Here is a 19,386-nt window from a genome sequence, read left to right as displayed (position 1 = left end):
CACATTTCTAGGAAAGGTTTCCCTAAAGTCCTGAGCGAAATCTAGAGAATATTTGCATAATGGCGTTGCTTTCTAATATTCACTAAAACATAAGTTCTTGTATACCCTAATAGGGCTGCTTTTTTCTATATAGCATTTCTTCTTATCAAACAATCAATAATGTACTTTAGCATCGTCAGATCATAATTCGAATTTCACATTACATACAAATGTCAGTTAATGTAAACAGGGATATTATAAATGTCTCTACGAAGCGTGATATCTTTTTCACGACACATTCTACATTACATGTCCTGACAATTATGTATTCACAAAACTCAGATTCGTCAAAATGAATATCAATCCATTTTTTTCTGGTACAATTTAAAACCATTAAAATACATACACGCAATTTTAAATATTCTGATTTTGTCCCCAATGCACAGGTTTGAGAGATATGGATTTCATATATATATATATATATGTGTATATCGTCAAAGATCAATTGTGAATAAGTGTGACACTGTTTGTTTCATATTTTATTTTATGTTAGGATGCACGATGATCATAGGATTTGTTTGTGTGCCGTCCTCTCAATGACTGGAAAATGTCCTTCCCGATCTTTAATATAATGGATTAAACGACAAAGATAGTTGTATCGTATAGACAGATAATGATAGAAATTCTCCATTTACATTATTCCACAAGACAGCAGAAAGATGGCACACATTGCACCAGTTGTGAACAACACACGGATTTTGCCTAGGTATAAACGAAAGTTTTCTGTTCAATGATCATATTGATTATTTGAGATATACATTTGGTTTTGTTTGTTACCAATTTAATTCTGATCACAAAGAATACTTCAGTTTTGGAAAAAAAACAATAATGAACTCTGCAGATTAAAGTATTCAGAAGACATTTTTTCTAATCAACAAAGTAAAAAGATTTTTTTTCATAATGTTGTAAAGAAATCATTGAACATTTTGAACATAATGTAAGTTACCTCTTACCTAGATAGCTGGGAAGGGAAATGCTTCGATATGATTATAATATTGACATTGAAATGTTCAACATCCTAATCTTAATAGCGGGATGCATTTATTAATTAATACCTAATTGTGGGTTCAAAATAGTTTTTTTATAAGCCATCAAGAAGGCTTTGTTTGTTAACTTACTTCATATTGTTTTATTAGAGACATTACTGTTCAATGATATTGAAGTTTGCTTTAAATAATAAGGGTTAGTTTGTTTATTGAACAAAGGTTAAAGTGTATACCTTTTTTCACTAAACCTACATAGCCATTTTTTAATTAAGGTATGCATTGCTTTTAAGTATAACTTCTTTTCTGACGGTGGAATCATAGCTAAAATATAGTCAAGCACTGACTCTTCCGACATGAAATAGCATGAAATGCCTACTATAGCAAAAAAATCGTCTAATTTGCGACACACATTATTCTTAATACAATCGAACATATATTGGAATGAAGGAAGGCTCAAATTATTGGCATATACAATATTTTCCTCCCGTCGAAACAGCATTTTAATAAACTTAGAAATGGACCACAATTCTTCAAATATCTTGCAGGTGGATGATAATTCAATTTAACTGTCTTCAGAGAGGTGTTTTCTTGTATACTCCATTGATGAAGTGCTGTATTCTCTAGTCCAAAATCAATATATTCGTTGATGCCGAAATCCTGTACACCTTGTACATGTACAAAATGGCTGAGAGTAAGCTACATACCAGTTCTGAAATCTTGCAGCCCGAATATAAGCGTTTTCCATTTATGATAGTTTTTATCAATTTTTTCAATAATTAAAAATTCTGGAATCTTACATTTAATGTTTAATCGAACTTATTGAACATTTTGGACATATTGTAATTTTATAAGTTATCTCCTACATAGAAAGCTGGGAAGAGAAATAATTCGGTAGAAGCATATTATAGACATTAATATGTCCAAAATCATCGTCATAGCTGCGAGATGCATTTATGTAATTCAACCTCGTTGTGGTATCATAAAATCTATTTTTTTTTTTTGGTCTTAATTGTACATTCAGCCACATCGATTTGTTATTTCAAATGTTGATAGAGTACAGAAAATTCTTCCCATTTTATTGTATATGAATGAATGGAGAATATGGATGGGGAGTGGATATTGTGCATATTGAACGGAAAAGAAGGAATACTTAAAAAAAATGTATACCTTAATTATAAATGGCTATGTAGATTTAGCGAAAAAAAGTATAAAGAATGTAGAATACCAGCGTTTTTTATTGACAAATTTGATAGAAGCTATTATAATTAGAACATTTTTTTTTAAATAATAATAATCGAGCTACAGGATTTCACAATAGGTATGTAGCTTACCGTCAGCCATTTTGTAAATGTACAAAGTGTACAGAATTTCAGTAATTGTATGCGTACATTGGAAATCTATCGATTTGTGATTTCAAATATTGAAAGAATACAGAAAATTTCCCATTTAATGGCATATGGATGAATGGAGAATGCGGATTGGGGATGGGTATTTATATAGGGGGGTGGAGAATTTGAATGGAAAGGAAGAGAAATTGAACGGGAAAGTATTCATTAATATGAAATTACAAATGATAATTTAAATGTTGAAAAATAAAATAACTGATAAGAAATATGCAATTGGGATTTCATGAGGGTGGGGGGTTTCTATGGGGGCGCGGTGGGTTTAAGGACAATTGGGAATGGGAAGATTGTAAATGGTGTAAATGACAAGTTTATACCATTCAAGAGCTGGATGGTCTTTGTTTGCTTAATGGCTCTTTTTTAGATTGAGTTAATATATCAATAACTACAAATATATTTCAAAGAGACGGGTAGGAGTATTTTGTTTTTTTTTTATTGCAAAGTTTGCAATCTGTGTTTTTAATACATTGATCTCAAACTAACATCAACTTTATCAAAGCAAATAAAGAACGATAACTCTTCATGTACCTTATCTCAAAATGGAAATAAAAATCTTAGGTTGGCTGTGTAATCTGTAACTGATTCTTAATAGACCAGTTCCAATTTCAACACAAATCTAGCTAGCTTAGTGAGTGATTTATAGAGCTCTCTTGGTAGAAATCTGTTTTACATTATACCAATTTGTCCTACTTAACTAATAATTGGAGTATCATATACTTTTACTTAAAAAAAAACAAAAAGACTTTTAATTTTAAACTTGTTATAAAAACAAAAGTAAAGTGATTGCACTTAAAATTGAAATTGGCTAGGCAAATAAGTCTTGCTATAATAAACTATTAATATGTCTTGCATAGTTTACCAAGGTAACAAATCGAAACAGTACTGAGTAATAACAGCTGGCTGTTGAAATGAAGCCCATCTGCACAAAACTTCTCCTGTTGTGCCTCCTTTGTCTTAAAGCTTGAAAAGTGCCAAAATGCTCCATTTACTTGATAATTTGAAAACTTAAAATATAAGTTTATCGCTTGTCTACAACAATTAAATTGCAGAAAGAGTATTTGTACTTCTGAAAAGCTGGATCCTGTTTAATACTTGGAATATTTGCATATGGTTAACCTAATGCGTTAATAAGAAATTACTATCAGTAATCCCTTTTACAAGGTCATGAACCTACAGCTTACATAGAACATTAGAGCTAATCTGAGAAAAAAATCTATTTGTTTTGTTTTCCTTAAGGATATTCACTGCTGTGTTTAAAGATTATAAGGATTTTAGAGGGTTGTAAAATCTGTTAAGATCTTTTTATGCTAGAATGTAGAAAAAAAATGATGGGTCAGTGTGCTTCTTTTTGAAACATAAGCCTTGGAAAATTTCACATGATTTTCCATAGGTTTTGTCTTAAAAGGCTTTATACGCAGAAGAAATAACAAGAATTTCATAAAAAAATGTCGAAATATTATGTTAAGATGTGTTTAATCAAATTATGAAAATAAAAGAGGGGATCACTAAGTAAAAAATATCAATGCAATGAAATGGGTAGAGGAGTACAACAATCTGACATAAAAATGACTGGACATGAGCAGTGAACATCTTTATAATGCTATGTCATGTCATATGATGTGTTAATTCATAATTTATTATATTGTTTTCTTAGTATTAATATTCAATGTAGGTACTTATCTCCAAGTGCAATTGATTTTTATACACCGTATATTAATAAAAACAAATATTATTGAAGAATCCTTTATTGCTCTAACTTGCTTGTAACTTGTATTTTTTTTTTACTCTTTAAGTTATACAACTTAACTTATAAAGAGTAATCAAGGGAACCAAGGTTATAGCGGTAATCAAAAGAACGTAATCCAGGGACAAAGACCAGACATGGAAAACAGACATACACAACAAAGAATATAAAGTAACTAAAATCATACATACAAAGTAACAAAAGTAAATGAGCAACTCGGAAGAAAATGATTATATTCTGTACCATAAAGACTTATAGTTCATACGTATTTTGTTATGGTCTTCTAACTTGTTATATTTAATATATTCTATTTTGTCAGGTTACTTATGTAAGAATATTTTGAGTGATTATCAACATTTGACTCTTGTAGTTCAATCCATCATATTTTTTAAGTTAGTAAGATTTATGTCATTAGATCTGGATGTTGGAAATATTGATAAATGGTATACATATTAGTTTTACTGGCTTTCATATACAACTTGGCACTCCTTACTGTGTTAAAATATCATATTATACCAAAGTGATTGAGATGAACATCATCAAAACATTAAAATCTGTTGATTGTCATAAACACTTTTGATACCATGAGATCTGTATATTCTTGTTTTTCCTTTTGTATTTATCTGTATGTACATGTACTTAATTTACTCAAAATGAACATGCATTGAAAGCTAAATGAATCTGCTATAATACGACATAAATTTTATTGTTACATTTATTCATTAATATATATTTATATGAAATCAAAATTGTTAACAAAAATTGCTTCCTTCTGTTTATGTTGACTTGCAAACGAAAAACTTGAATATCGTTTGATTTGGATTTCAACTTTTGTAAAGACTGCTGACATAATTGAATTGTACTATGCAGGAGACTTTCAGAAATGTTATTCTATACATGCAATGTCATGTTGACGTGTGCATTGACTATAGGTGTTGTCCCACTTGATATATTCAGCGGCACTACCGCGATCTCACCCGACGATGTATTGCCTGGTCAAAGGCCATGTGAGCTATTGCCATCAATTGGCGTCCGTCGCCGTCGTCCGTCGTCGTGGTCGTTAACAATTTTTAAAAAAAATCTTCTCCTTTCTCAGAAACTACTTAGCGGAATTATATGAAACTGCACAGATGTTCCTTTGGGCATCTTTCACAAAAGTTGTGTTTAGATTGTTGATCCGTCAAACAACATGGCCGCCGGTAATGAAAATAGAACATAGGGGTTAGACTATATATTGCATATATATTTTCATTTTAATCTGTCAAGCCATTTAGGAGTTATTGCACTTTTTTCGACGTTTTTTCTTTCATTTTTTTTTAATGTTATTTCTTTAAAAAAATTCCTCTCTTACCCTACTTGATCGATTGGAATCAAACTTAGTATTGATGTTCCTTGGGGTATCTTGCACAAAAGTTCTGTTTAGATTTTTGATCCGTCAAAAAACTTTGTCACCGTTACTAAAAATAGAATAGGGGTCAAGCTGTAGTTTTTCAATATATCTCAAAACCCATTAGCCAAATTATAACCGGGTAAAACTGTTCAGCATGATGAGATCTACCTGTGGTCCTTTCGTTATTTTCATCTGTTAAGCCTTGTATTGATCCTTATGATCAGTTCCATCAAAGTCATCGTGGGCCAAAATTATTAGTAAACCTCGTGATAAATGTATTGCCATTGAAAGACAAAATTTAACCAGGAGAGAGATTCAAGCTCCTGGGAGCCTCTTGTTATGTTTGTCATAGAGCTTGAGGTCGACACATTGACATAAACTTCTTTTCTAGTGTTAGAAACATCAGTAGCTATGGAGTGAACGCCATGTTGATTAGTCTGTGACACAACATTAATGTCCATTGCTTGGTTAGCGTACGATGGCACTGTAGCACCACAATCCGAAAATCCATCTGACTGACTTAATTATAAAATACAAATAGAGGCGAACATGCTTAGGATTCTTTAAGGGGGTTTATCTTAAATCCGCTATAAGTAAAACTGCTTGATAGTAAAACTTGATATTGCTTTATCAGATAATATCTCAATAATTGTAAACTACAATTTCTAATATAATTGAAGATTTATAAATGCACGAAGCCGGACTTGTCGCCAAGTTCTGAGAAAGTTTGTGTTCTGTGATTCAGAATCATCTTTTTTTTCAAACCACAAAAAAGATGAAAGGAACAGTTTTTAATTCAATTCAATTGATGTATGTTCTTTTGTGAATTTTGTATTATTTTTTGTTTCTGTTTATGAATGTGCACAAAGCCAGACTTGTCACCAGGTTCTGAGAGATTTTGTACTTGATTTAGGACCATCTTTCTTCAAACCACAAACAAGATGAAATGAACAGTTAACAATTGAATACAATTGATATATGTCCCTTTATGAAATTTATGTTTGTGAATGTGCATGAAGCCTATCTTGTCTCCAAGTTCTGAGAAAGTTTATATCCAGAATTTGTTTGCCCTGGGTTGCGATTTCTAATAAAAGTATTTAAGAGAAACCAGTGGAGTAATTTACATGTTAGTTGTTTTATATACATGTATTATATTTGATTTATAACAGAAAAAGTTTCTTTGATGGAATATTGGTTGATATGTATTTTCTTTTGAACATTTTGGATTGCTTTACAAAGAAATAAGTGTTGAAAGATGTTTTGAAATAATAAAAAAGGATATTTGGACTAAACAGAAATTTAATCGTTGTAGTCTTTGATTTACTGCTCAAAGTATATGATATTGGAAAAGTCATGAACTCCAAGAAACCTATATGTAATTATTGTAATATTGTTAATGATTATGGATAAATGAATTTAATACGTTATTCAGTTTATGATGCAATAAATTGTATTTGATTTTATATTAGTATTGATAACATTACTAAAAGTATTTTTATATACAAAATATACATTCTGCCTACCTATTCTGCATTCTGATGCCATGATTATTATATGAACAGTTTTTTTTTCTTCAGAAATTCTGAAATTAATGCATTTGTATACATTATTTCAATCACAATGTGTAAAAAAATGTAGAATTGTAATGTAAAATTAGCTGTGATGTAACTTTTTAGCCCGTGTACTACCATCACATACATTATAGTAACTGCTGTGCTTTACAGAACTTGCATTTTTCATTTATTTATTTATTTTTGTAATACATGAACTATTATGTGGTGAATATAATGTAAAGAATATTATAGTACTGTTAAAATTGGGATGTTCATTTATGATTGTTATTGTAAGCAGTACAGTTCAAGTGGAACATGTCATCTTAAGTCCATTCAAGTCTTTTGTAACTGTACATTTCTCCAATCATCTAATGAACACTGTGAAACTTGAGACCTGCTTTACCTAGACGCCATTGTTTCACCGCAATTAAGTTCTGAAACAGCAAATTTCTCTTATTGTCGAAGAAACTATTATGCAACAAGTAATTAGTCAAACGACGAGTAAATTGTCATGCTTTCAAGATGGAGTAATTCATAATTTAAACTAAAACAAGTTTTCCGTGAAAAAACTAAGTTCATTTTGGTTGTAGCGCTACTGCAACATTTTTTATGAAGTATTGTTACTGATGAAAATAAGAGTTTCATTACTTCTATCAACTTACTAGATATATGGAATTATACTGGTTTTATATTTGATTTGTTATCATAAACTCAGATGTTTTAATGATTTTGAATATTTACATTTTTTTTTCAAAAAGTTATAAAAAAAAAATCCACAAAGATCATTTAGCTAATGATCCTACTTGCCATCTCCCTTTCATATAGAGAATAATATTCTAGTCTTATTATCTTCATATGTTTTACCAACTTTCCCATTATTTGACAGTTGACTCTTACAAGAAGAATGAAAATATTCAAATTGTTTTGTCTTTAAATAAATCTGTGATCAGTTTTGTTCTTTCCAACTGATGAATCGCAGCCTCTCTTTTCTTCGTCTTCTGTTTTACAGAACTGTACATCTGCACAATAAAAAAGACGCGATCCTAATGTATATGTACTATTTTTTTTACAGTAAGATCAAATGACACTTTTATTTTGTGATATGTTATTTTTAGTCAAAGGGCTTTTCAGTAGCATCCAAATTACCATGTATTCTTAAATCTCATTCAGTGTCATAAAATACTGCACTTCATTTTGAAGGACTCAGTGTCAAGCTCCTGAAATTGGAAATAGGAAAATATAAATTGTTGGAAATGTTAACATCTGAAAATATCTTCCTGTATTTGCATTTATAAATAATAATCACTAGAATTATTGACACCCTGTCATTTTTAACAGATCTGTTGTACATGTACGATAACAATTGCAAATGAAGTTATAAGACTCCAGTTACTGTCACTTATACATGTGGCTCCAACCCAGTAATGTTTCATACTGATATTTGTTAAAACTCCACGTGGAACTGGGTAACTGTAGAATAATATTAACTGATAAGGGGTACCAAAGTCTTCCTTTAGTACTGGTAAAGTGTCCATAGTAATAGTTGTTAAAATAACCAAACGATCTGTATCATTCTTAGTTCAAGTATATCAGGATATCTTAAAAGCTAAATATAGACTTTTATATACAAAATAAATGAGTTACACAATTGTTCAATTTAAATTGTAGTATTATAATGATAATGTTTTATGTCTTAAACTCATATATATCTTGTTCCGTACGATTTCTGACGAAGCCTGACTTGTCTCGAAGTTCTAAGGATAGAACGACTATATTGTAAATCTTTTCTGCAGTCATGTTTAATAGCAGGTCTTATTTCCATAAGCAAATGTTAACTAGTCATGAAAGCATGTGAACATTTTCCTTATGTTGAGTTTATATGGAAATGTTATTTGAAAACCACTTCGGGAATGTAATAAGAGATTACATGTACATGTATTGAAGTATATGCTACTACATGTAATATGGTTTTTGAATTTGTTAACTGTTCACAATGTACTTTCGCCTTCTTCATAATATTCGCACTTCAGTTGATATGTGTATTTTGTTCTTAGAATAAAAAAAATGATCACTCTGATTTATTTAAGCTTATCCTGCTTACGTCGCCTTTATATGAAAATCCACTTAAAGCCCATGTTGTGGTAGTTTACGTGTTATGTATCAGAGATATCAATCGATAGGGGACGAAGTCCGTGTACGGTATATACCACAAATCTAAAATATAACATAAGAAGTACTGAAAGCCTGATTTCAGTCTTACAGGGAGTAATATCCGGTGTAACTTTCCACAATTTATGGATTAAATACTGGCCAAATGACCAAATAGTTCTGAAAGAGAAAAACAAACTGAATGTAGAGTAAGGTAGTTTCATATCTTAACTTACGGAAGGACTCGTTTGTTGTCATCCATACCTTAATTAAAACTTCCTCCTTTTACATCTCGGCCAGTCTAATATATTAAGTCATATAAGTTGATATCTAGTACTCAGACGTGTTGAAATCAATACACCAAATGGCACAATATACCTAAACCATATTTAATCAAAAAAATCGAATAGGTCTGCAATAGACATGTTTTCACAAAAAATCCATACATAAAGAAAGACAAAAGATATTTCACTTACAGTTTTGTAGCGTGGGTTTCTGTATTGTTTTCCTATAAATGACTTGCAATGGAAACAACTAGTATTTTCTGATATAAATATTGATACCAAATGTAGAAATGGTGGGAAATCCTTTTACAAGATAGCATCAGGAACACTAAAATTTAGAATACACAAACGTAAAGAAATAGAAAGTTACACACAGAAGAAATCACTTAAAAAAATAAAGATCTTTATGAAATTGAAATTGATGTGTTGTTTAATCATTCAGTATGTGTTGGTAGAAACATGTTTTCTGGACGATAAATTTGTTCTACAATGTACAAGTTTAAAACAAAAGGAAAGCTGGGATAAGTTTTGGTTTGGGTTAGGAATAAGGGACCAAAACAAGCATTTTCAAGACATCCAATCAATAATTTTATTAAAAGTGTATATATTTCTTTGACATTGTACCTCAAGGTGCCATTCAAAAACAATCTACTGGAGTTTGCAGATCGAGCGTCAAATTTACATTACCACGGATTTTACCTAATGGTACATAAATAGTAAAGCCAGGACCCACACACAATTTTCTCACAAAAAAAACACAAAAAATCCACATAAAAGACAAAACAAAATAAAAATAAAAACAAAAAAGAAGAAACAAAAGCCCCCTAAAAATAAAATAAAACAAGTTTTAAGTTGTGCTTGAAAGCAAGTCACATACAAGTTCCCTCATGTTCCACACATGATCACAGAATCAAAAAAAATAAATTCAATGTACAATGTCAAGCCTATATACCACGTTTTATAAAATTTAGATGAAATTTACATTATTTTCCAGTGGGGCATATTAATTTAGATGGCGGCCATTTTAAATGGCAGCCATCTACAATAATCCAAAATATGGAACTCGTTCACACTTAGATGGTTTTATATATCCTTCAAATCTGATGAATATATTACAAGTAATTTTTTCCTACATAAAGGAGAAGCATTTGAAAAATCACAAAAATCAACCAAATTGTATAATGGCTATTTAAAGGAAACAGAACGCATCAATTCTCATGAGCATTAATGATTTTGAGTAGGAAAATGATATTTCAAGTACTTAGGCCATATTAAGAAAACGGTCAGCATCTTAAGTTATGGGCGTGCATGATTTTAGCAGGAATACGTGATTTGAAACAGTTTGGCCATGTTAGGCTAACAATGCTTAGATGATATGATAAGCATCCATTTTTGGGTAGATCTCCTTCATACGTGCATGTCAGAGGTACGGTTTGCGTCAGATATAATGATCATATACGTTATTGGTAGGTAAATGTTATTTCGAGTCGAAAGGTCATATCAAAACTAAAGTACGAATCATACGTGATGAGCATGTATGATTTAGGTAGGAAAGTGCTATTTCAAGTAATATTTTCATACTTACGCTTCATATCAAATCATATGTGATGTGCATATACGATTCCAGTAAGAACGTGATGTTTCAAGTACTATGATCATGTTAAGAGTTCTATTCGCATCATATATGATTGGTATGGAAAATTAAGATACGGAAAGGGTATTTCACATAGTATTATTATTTTTGGAATTGAGGGGTGAACAGTACGCATTAATTGTCATGATCATTAATGACTTTGGGTAGGAAAATGATTTTTCAAGTACTTTGGCCATGTTAAAAAACAGTTGGCATTTTAAGTTATGGGCATGTATAATTTTAGCAAGAATAAGTTATTTAAAACCGCTTGGCCATGTTAGGCGTACACTTCCTATATGAGGTGATGGGCATGCATTTTTGGGTAGTTTTTCTGTCAAACGCGCATGTCAGGGGTACGCTTGCCTTCCGATGTGATGGTCATGTACGTTATTGGTAGGAAAATGTTATATCGAGTCGTAAGGTCATATTAAGAATACAGTACGAATCAGATGCAATAGGCAAGTATAATTTAGGTAGGGAAGTGCTATTTGAAGTAGTATGGTAATATTTAGGGTACATATCAAATCTGATGTGAACAGCATGTATGATTCTGTTAAGAATGAGCTATTTGAAGTAGTATGATCATGTTAAGAGTTCAGTTCGCATCATATGTGATTGGTATGGAGAATTAAGGTACGCAATTGGTATTTCCCACAGTATTGGTATCTTTGGAATTGTATAATGGCTATTTAAGTGAGAACAGTATGCATCAATTGTGATGAGCATTATTGATTTTGGGTAGGAAAATGATATTTCAAGTATTTTGGCCGTATTAAGAAAACATTTTGCATCTTAAGTTATCGGCTTATATGATTTTAGTAGGAATAAGTTATTTGAAACAGTTTGGCCATGTTAGGCAAACACTTCTTATATGTGATAAGCATGCATTTGTGGGTAGTTTTTCTGTCATACGTGCATGTCAGGGGTACGGTTTGCGTCAGATGTGATGATCCTGTACGTTATTGGCAGGAAAATGTTATATCAAGTCGTAAAATCTAATTACAGATAAATTACTAATCAGATGTGATGAGTATGTGTGATTGAAGTAGGAAAGTGCTAGTACAAGTAGTATGGTCATATTTAGGTTACATATCAAATCAGATGTGATAAGTATGTTTGATTCTGCTAAGAATGAGCTATTTCAAGTAGTATGATTATGTTAAGAGTTCAGTTCGCATCATATGTGATTTGAAAGGAGAATTAAGGTACGAAAATGGTATTTCACAGAGTATTGTTATCTTTGGAATTGTATAATGGCTATTTAAGTGAGAACAGTATACATCAATTGTCATGAGCATTAATAATTTTGGGTAGGAAAATGATACTTCAAGTACTTTGGCCATATTAAGGAAACGTTCGCATGTTAAGTTATGGGCATATATGATTTTAGCAGGAATAAGTTATTTGAAACAGTTTGGAGATGTCAGGCGTACAATGCTTATATGATGTGATAAGCATGCATTCTTGTGTAGTTTGTCTGTTAAACGGGCATGTTAGGGGTACGGTTTCCCTCCGAAGTGACTATCATGTACGTTATTGACAGTAAAATTTTATTTCGAGTCGTAAGGTCATATTAAGAATACAGTACGAATTAGATATGATGAGCATGTATGATTTAGGTAAGAAAGTGCTATTTGAAGTAGTGTGGTCCAATTTAGGATACACATCAAATCAGATTTGATCAGTATGTTTGAGTTTGCTAAGAATGAGCTATTTCAAGTAGTATGATTATGTTAAGAGTTCAGTTCGCATCATATGTGATTGATATGGAGAATTAAGGTACGAAAATTGTATTAGACAGAGTATTGTAATCTTTGGAATTGTATAATGGCTATTTTAAGGAGAACTGCACGTATGAATTGTCATGAGCATTAATGATTTTGGGTAGGAAAATAATATTTCAAGTACTTTGGCTATATTAAGGAAACGTTCGCATGTTAAGTTATGGGCATATATGATTTTAGCAGGAATAAGTTATTTGAAACAGTTTGGAGATGTCAGGCGTACAATGCTTATATGATGTGATAAGCATGCATTTTTGGATAGTTTGTCCGTTAAACGGGCATGTTAAGGGTACGGTTTCCCTCCGAAGTGACTATCATGTACGTTATTGACAGTAAAATTTTATTTCGAGTCGTAAGGTCATATTAGGAATAGAGTACGAATTAGATATGATGAGCATGTATGATTTAGGTAGGAAAGTGCTATTTGAAGTAGTATGGTCCAATTTAGGATACATATCAAATCAAATTTGATAAGTATGTTTGAATCTGCTAAGAATGAGCTATTTCAAGTAGAATGATTACGTTAAGAGTTAAGTTCGCATCATATGTGATTGATATGGAGAATTAAGGTACGAAATTGGTATTTCCCACAGTATTGGTATCTTTGGAATTGTATAATGGCTATTTAAGTGAGAGCAGTATGCATCAATTGTGATGAGCATTATTGATTTTGGGTAGGAAAATGATATTTCAAGCACTTTGGCCGAATTAAGAAAACGTTTGGCATCTTAAGTTATCGGCTTATATGATTTTAGTAGGAATAAGTTATTTGAAACAGTTTGGCCATGTTAGGCATACACTTTTTATATGTGATAAGCATGCATTTGTGGGTAGTTTTTCTGTCATAAGTGCATGTCAGGGGTACGGTTTGCGTCAGATGTGATGATCCTGTACGTTATTGGCAGGAAAATGTTATATCAAGTCGTAAAATCTAATTACAGATAAATTACTAATCAGATGTGATGAGTATGTGTGATTGAAGTAGGAAAGTGCTAGTACAAGTAGTATGGTCATATTTAGGTTACATATCAAATCAGATTTGATAAGTATGTTTGATTCTGCTAAGAATGAGCTATTTCAAGTAGTATGATTATGTTAAGAGTTCAGTTCGCATCATATGTGATTGATATGGAGAATTAAGGTACGAAATTAGTATTTCCCACAGTATTAGTATCTTTGGAATTGTATAATGGCTATTTAAAGGAGAACTGCACGTATCAATTGTCATGAGCATTAATGATTTTAGGTAGGAAAATGATATTTCAAGTACTTTGGCCATATTAAGGAAACGTTCGCATGTTAAGTTATGGGCATATATGATTTTAGCAGGAATAAGTTATTCGAAACAGTTTGGAGATGTAAGGCCTACAATGCTTATATGATGTGATAAGCATGCATTCTTGGGCGGTTTGTCTGTTAAACGGGCATGTTAGGGGTACGGTTTCCCTCCGAAGTGACTATCATGTACGTTATTGGCAGTAAAATTTTATTTCGAGTCGTAAGGTCATATTAAGAATACAGTACGAATTAGATATGATGAGCATGTATGATTTAGGTAGGAAAGTGCTATTTGAAGTAGTATGGTCCAATTTAGGATACACATCAAATCAGATTTGATCAGTATGTTTGATTCTGCTAAGAATGAGCTATTTCAAGTAGTTTGATTATGTTAAGAGTTAAGTTCGCATCATATGTGATTGATATGGAGAATTAAGGTACGAAAATTGTATTTCACAGAGTATTGTAATCTTTGGAATTGTATAATGGCTATTTAAAGGAGAACTGCACGTATCAATTGTCATGAGCATTAATGATTTTGGGTAGGAAAATGATATTTCAATTACTTTGGCTATACTAAGGAAACATTCGCATGTTAAGTTATGGGCATATATGATTTTAGCAGGAATAAGTTATTTGAAACAGTTTGGAGATGTCAGGCGTACAATGCTTATATGATGTGATAAGCATGCATTTTTGGATAGTTTGTCTGTTAAACGGGCATGGTAGGGGTACGGTTTCCCTCCGAAGTGACTATCATGTACGTTATTGACAGTAAAATTTTATTTCGAGTCGTAAGGTCATGTTAAGAATACAGTACGAATTAGATATTATGAGCATGTATGATTTAGGTAGGAAAGTGCTATTTGAAGTAGTATGGTCCAATATAGGATACATATCAAATCAGATTTGATAAGTATGTTTGAATCTGCTAAGAATGAGCTATTTCAAGTAGAATGATTATGTTCAGAGTTAAGTTCGCATCATATGTGATTGATATGAAGAATTAAGGTAGGAAATTGGTATTTCCCACAGTATTGGTATCTTTGGAATTGTATAATGTCTATTAGTGAGAGCAGTATGCATCAATTGTGATGAGCATTATTGATTTTGGGTAGGAAAATGATATTTCAAGCACTTTGGCCGTATTAAGAAAACGTTTGGCATCTTAAGTTATCGGCTTATATGATTTTAGTAGGAATAAGTTATTTGAAACAGTTTGGCCATGTTAGGCATACACTTTTTATATGTGATAAGCATGCATTTGTGGGTAGTTTTCCTGTCATACGTGCATGTCAGGGGTACGGTTTGCGTCAGATGTGATGATCCTGTACGTTATTGGCAGGAAAATGTTATATCAAGTCGTAAAATCTAATTACAGATAAATTACTAATCAGATGTGATGAGTATGTGTGATTGAAGTAGGAAAGTGCTAGTACAAGTAGTATGGTCATATTTAGGTTACATATCAAATCAGATGTGATAAGTGAGTTTGATTCTGCTAAGAATGAGCTATTTCAAGTAGTATGATTATGTTAAGAGTTCAGTTCGCATCATATGTGATTTGTATGGAGAATTAAGGTACGACAATTGTATTTCACAGAGTACTGTAATCTTTGGAATTGTATAATGGCTATTTAAAGGAGAACTGCAGGTATCAATTGTCATGAGCATTAATGATTTTGGGTAGGAAAATGATATTTCAAGTACTTTGGCTATATTAAGGAAACGTTCGCATGTTAAGTTATGGGCATATATGATTTTAGCATGAATAAGTTTTTCAAAGCAGTTTGGAGATGTCAGGCGTACAATGCTTATATGATGTGGTAAGCATGCATTCTTGGGTAGTTTGTCTGTTAAACGGGCATGTTAGGGGTACAGTTTCCCTCCGAAGTGACTATCATGTACGTTATTGGCAGTAAAATTCTATTTCGAGTCGTAATGTCATATTAAGAATTCAGTACGAATTAGATATGATGAGCATGTATGATTTAGGTAGGAAAGTGCTATTTGAAGTAGTATGGTCCAATTTAGGATACACATCAAATCAGATTTGATCAGTATGTTTGATTTTGCTAAGAATGAGCTATTTCAAGTAGTATGATTATGTTAAGAGTTCAGTTCGCATCATATGTGATTGATATGGAGAATTAAGGTACGAAAATTGTATTTCACAGAGTATTGTAATCTTTGGAATTGTATAATGGCTATTTAAAGGAGAACTGCACGTATCAATTGTCATGAGCATTAATGATTTTGGGTAGGAAAATGATATTTCAAGTACTTTGGCTATATTAAGGAAACGTTCGCATGTTAAATTATGGGCATGTATGATTTTAGCAGGAATAAGTTATTTGAAACAGTTTGGAGATGTCAGGCGTACAATGCTTATATGATGTGATAAGCATGCATTTTTGGATAGTTTGTCTGTTAAACGGGCATGGTAGGGGTACGGTTTCCCTCCGAAGTGACTATCATGTACGTTATTGACAGTAAAATTTTATTTCGAGTCGTAAGGTCATGTTAAGAATACAGTACGAATTAGATATTATGAGCATGTATGATTTAGGTAGGAAAGTGCTATTTGAAGTAGTATGGTCCAATATAGGATACATATCAAATCAGATTTGATAAGTATGTTTGATTCTGCTAAGAATGAGCTATTTCAAGTAGAATGATTATGTTAAGAGTTAAGTTCGCATCATATGTGATTGATATGGAGAATTAAGGTACGAAATTTGTATTTCCCACAGTATTGGTATCTTTGGAATTGTATAATGGCTATTAGTGAGAGCAGTATGCATCAATTGTGATGAGCATTATTGATTTTGGGTAGGAAAATGATATTTCAAGCACTTTGGCCGTATTAAGAAAACGTTTGGCATCTTAAGTTATCGGCTTATATGTTTTTCGTAGGAATAAGTTATTTGAAACAGTTTGGCCATGTTAGGCATACACTTTTATATGTGATAAGCATGCATTTGTGGGTAGTTTTTCTGTCATACGTGCATGTCAGGGGTACGGTTTGCGTAAGATGTGATGAACCTGTACGTTATTGGCAGGAAAATGTTATATCAAGTCGTAAAATCTAATTACAGATAAATTACTAATCAGATGTGATGAGTATGTGTGATTGAAGTAGGAAAGTGCTAGTACAAGTAGTATGGTCATATTTAGGTTACATATCAAATCAGATTTGATAAGTATGTTTGATTCTGCTAAGAATGAGCTATTTCAAGTAGTATGATTATGTTAAGAGTTCAGTTCGCATCATATGTGATTGATATGGAGAATTAAGGTACGAAAATGGTATTTCACAGAGTATTGTTATCTTTGGAATTGTATAATGGCTATTTAAAGGAGAACTGCACGTATCAATTGTCATGAGCATTAATGATTTTAGGTAGGAAAATGATATTTCAAGTACTTTGGCCATATTAAGGAAACGTTCGCATGTTAAGTTATGGGCATATATGATTTTCGCAGGAATAAGTTTTTCGAAGCAGTTTGGAGATATCAGGCGTACAATGCTTATATGATGTGGTAAGCATGCATTCTTGGGTAGTTTGTCTGTTAAACGGGCATGTTAGGGGTACAGTTTCCCTCCGAAGTGACTATCATGTACGTTATTGGCAGTAAAATTCTATTTCGAGTCGTAATGTCATATTAAGAATTCAGTACGAATTAGATATGATGAGCATGTATGATTTAGGTAGGAAAGTGCTATTTGAAGTAGTATGGTCCAATTTAGGATACACATCAAATCAGATTTGATCAGTATGTTTGATTTTGCTAAGAATGAGCTATTTCAAGTAGTATGATTATGTTAAGAGTTCAGTTCGCATCATATGTGATTGATATGGAGAATTAAGGTACGAAAATTGTATTTCACAGAGTATTGTAATCTTTGGAATTGTATAATGGCTATTTAAAGGAGAACTGCACGTATCAATTGTCATGAGCATTAATGATTTTGGGTAGGAAAATGATATTTCAAGTACTTTGGCTATATTAAGGAAACGTTCGCATGTTAAGTTATGGGCATGTATGATTTTAGCAGGAATAAGTTATTTGAAACAGTTTGGAGATGTCAGGCGTACAATGCTTATATGATGTGATAAGCATGCATTTTTGGATAGTTTGTCTGTTAAACGGGCATGGTAGGGGTACGGTTTCCCTCCGAAGTGACTATCATGTACGTTATTGACAGTAAAATTTTATTTCGAGTCGTAAGGTCATGTTAAGAATACAGTACGAATTAGATATTATGAGCATGTATGATTTAGGTAGGAAAGTGCTATTTGAAGTAGTATGGTCCAATATAGGATACATATCAAATCAGATTTGATAAGTATGTTTGATTCTGCTAAGAATGAGCTATTTCAAGTAGAATGATTATGTTAAGAGTTAAGTTCGCATCATATGTGATTGATATGGAGAATTAAGGTACGAAATTTGTATTTCCCACAGTATTGGTATCTTTGGAATTGTATAATGGCTATTAGTGAGAGCAGTATGCATCAATTGTGATGAGCATTATTGATTTTGGGTAGGAAAATGATATTTCAAGCACTTTGGCCGTATTAAGAAAACGTTTGGCATCTTAAGTTATCGGCTTATATGTTTTTCGTAGGAATAAGTTATTTGAAACAGTTTGGTCATGTTAGGCATACACTTTTTATATGTGATAAGCATGCATTTGTGGGTAGTTTTTCTGTCATACGTGCATGTCAGGGGTACGGTTTGCGTCAGATGTGATGAACCTGTACGTTATTGGCAGGAAAATGTTATATCAAGTCGTAAAATCTAATTACAGATAAATTACTAATCAGATGTGATGAGTATGTGTGATTGAAGTAGGAAAGTGCTAGTGCAAGTAGTATGGTCATATTTAGGTTACATATCAAATCAGATTTGATAAGTATGTTTGATTCTGCTAAGAATGAGCTATTTCAAGTAGTTTGATTATGTTTAGAGTTCAGTTCGCATCATATGTGATTGATATGGAGAATTAAGGTACGAAAATGGTATTTCACAGAGTATTGTTATCTTTGGAATTGTATAATGGCTATTTAAAGGAGAACTGCACGTATCAATTGTCATGAGCATTAATGATTTTAGGTAGGAAAATGATATTTCAAGTA

The 19,386-nt window shown here is 32.0% G+C and overlaps 1 protein-coding gene and 2 long non-coding RNA genes across 35 annotated transcripts in view; 2 read left to right on the top strand and 1 right to left on the bottom strand.

Annotated features, from left to right (window-relative positions):
* Positions 1-9,196, top strand: part of LOC148597448 (uncharacterized) — a 37,459-nt gene extending 28,263 nt beyond the window's left edge. For 18 of the 20 annotated variants that reach the window (XR_015918877.1, XR_015918873.1, XR_015918891.1 and 15 more), the window contains one exon: positions 533-9,196. This is a non-coding gene — a long non-coding RNA (uncharacterized LOC148597448). The remainder of the gene's footprint in view (positions 1-532) is intronic. The other 2 variants (XR_015918882.1, XR_015918879.1) reach the window with 2 other exon arrangements.
* The window catches only part of LOC148597446 (uncharacterized), a 127,248-nt gene that overhangs the window by 58,649 nt on the left and 49,213 nt on the right, over positions 1-19,386 (top strand). The window lies entirely within an intron of this gene.
* Positions 7,143-19,386, bottom strand: part of LOC148597447 (uncharacterized) — a 48,716-nt gene continuing 36,472 nt past the window's right edge. For 7 of the 9 annotated variants that reach the window (XR_015918909.1, XR_015918913.1, XR_015918910.1 and 4 more), the window contains 4 exons: positions 9,740-9,875; positions 9,217-9,329; positions 8,262-8,332; positions 7,143-7,549 (listed from right to left, as the gene is read on the bottom strand). This is a non-coding gene — a long non-coding RNA (uncharacterized LOC148597447). Of the gene's footprint in view, positions 7,550-8,245; positions 8,333-9,216; positions 9,330-9,739; positions 9,876-19,386 lie in introns of those variants that run through there. The other 2 variants (XR_015918905.1, XR_015918906.1) reach the window with 2 other exon arrangements.

The sequence above is a fragment of the Perna viridis genome, chromosome 15 (genome assembly GCF_037379345.1).
Source record: "Perna viridis isolate PV_CMFRI_1.1 ecotype Kerala chromosome 15, ASM3737934v1, whole genome shotgun sequence".
Classification (NCBI taxonomy): Eukaryota; Metazoa; Mollusca; class Bivalvia; order Mytilida; family Mytilidae; genus Perna; species Perna viridis.
The sequence above is the reverse complement of the archived record's forward strand: the minus strand, read 5'-3'. Positions and strand labels throughout refer to the sequence as shown.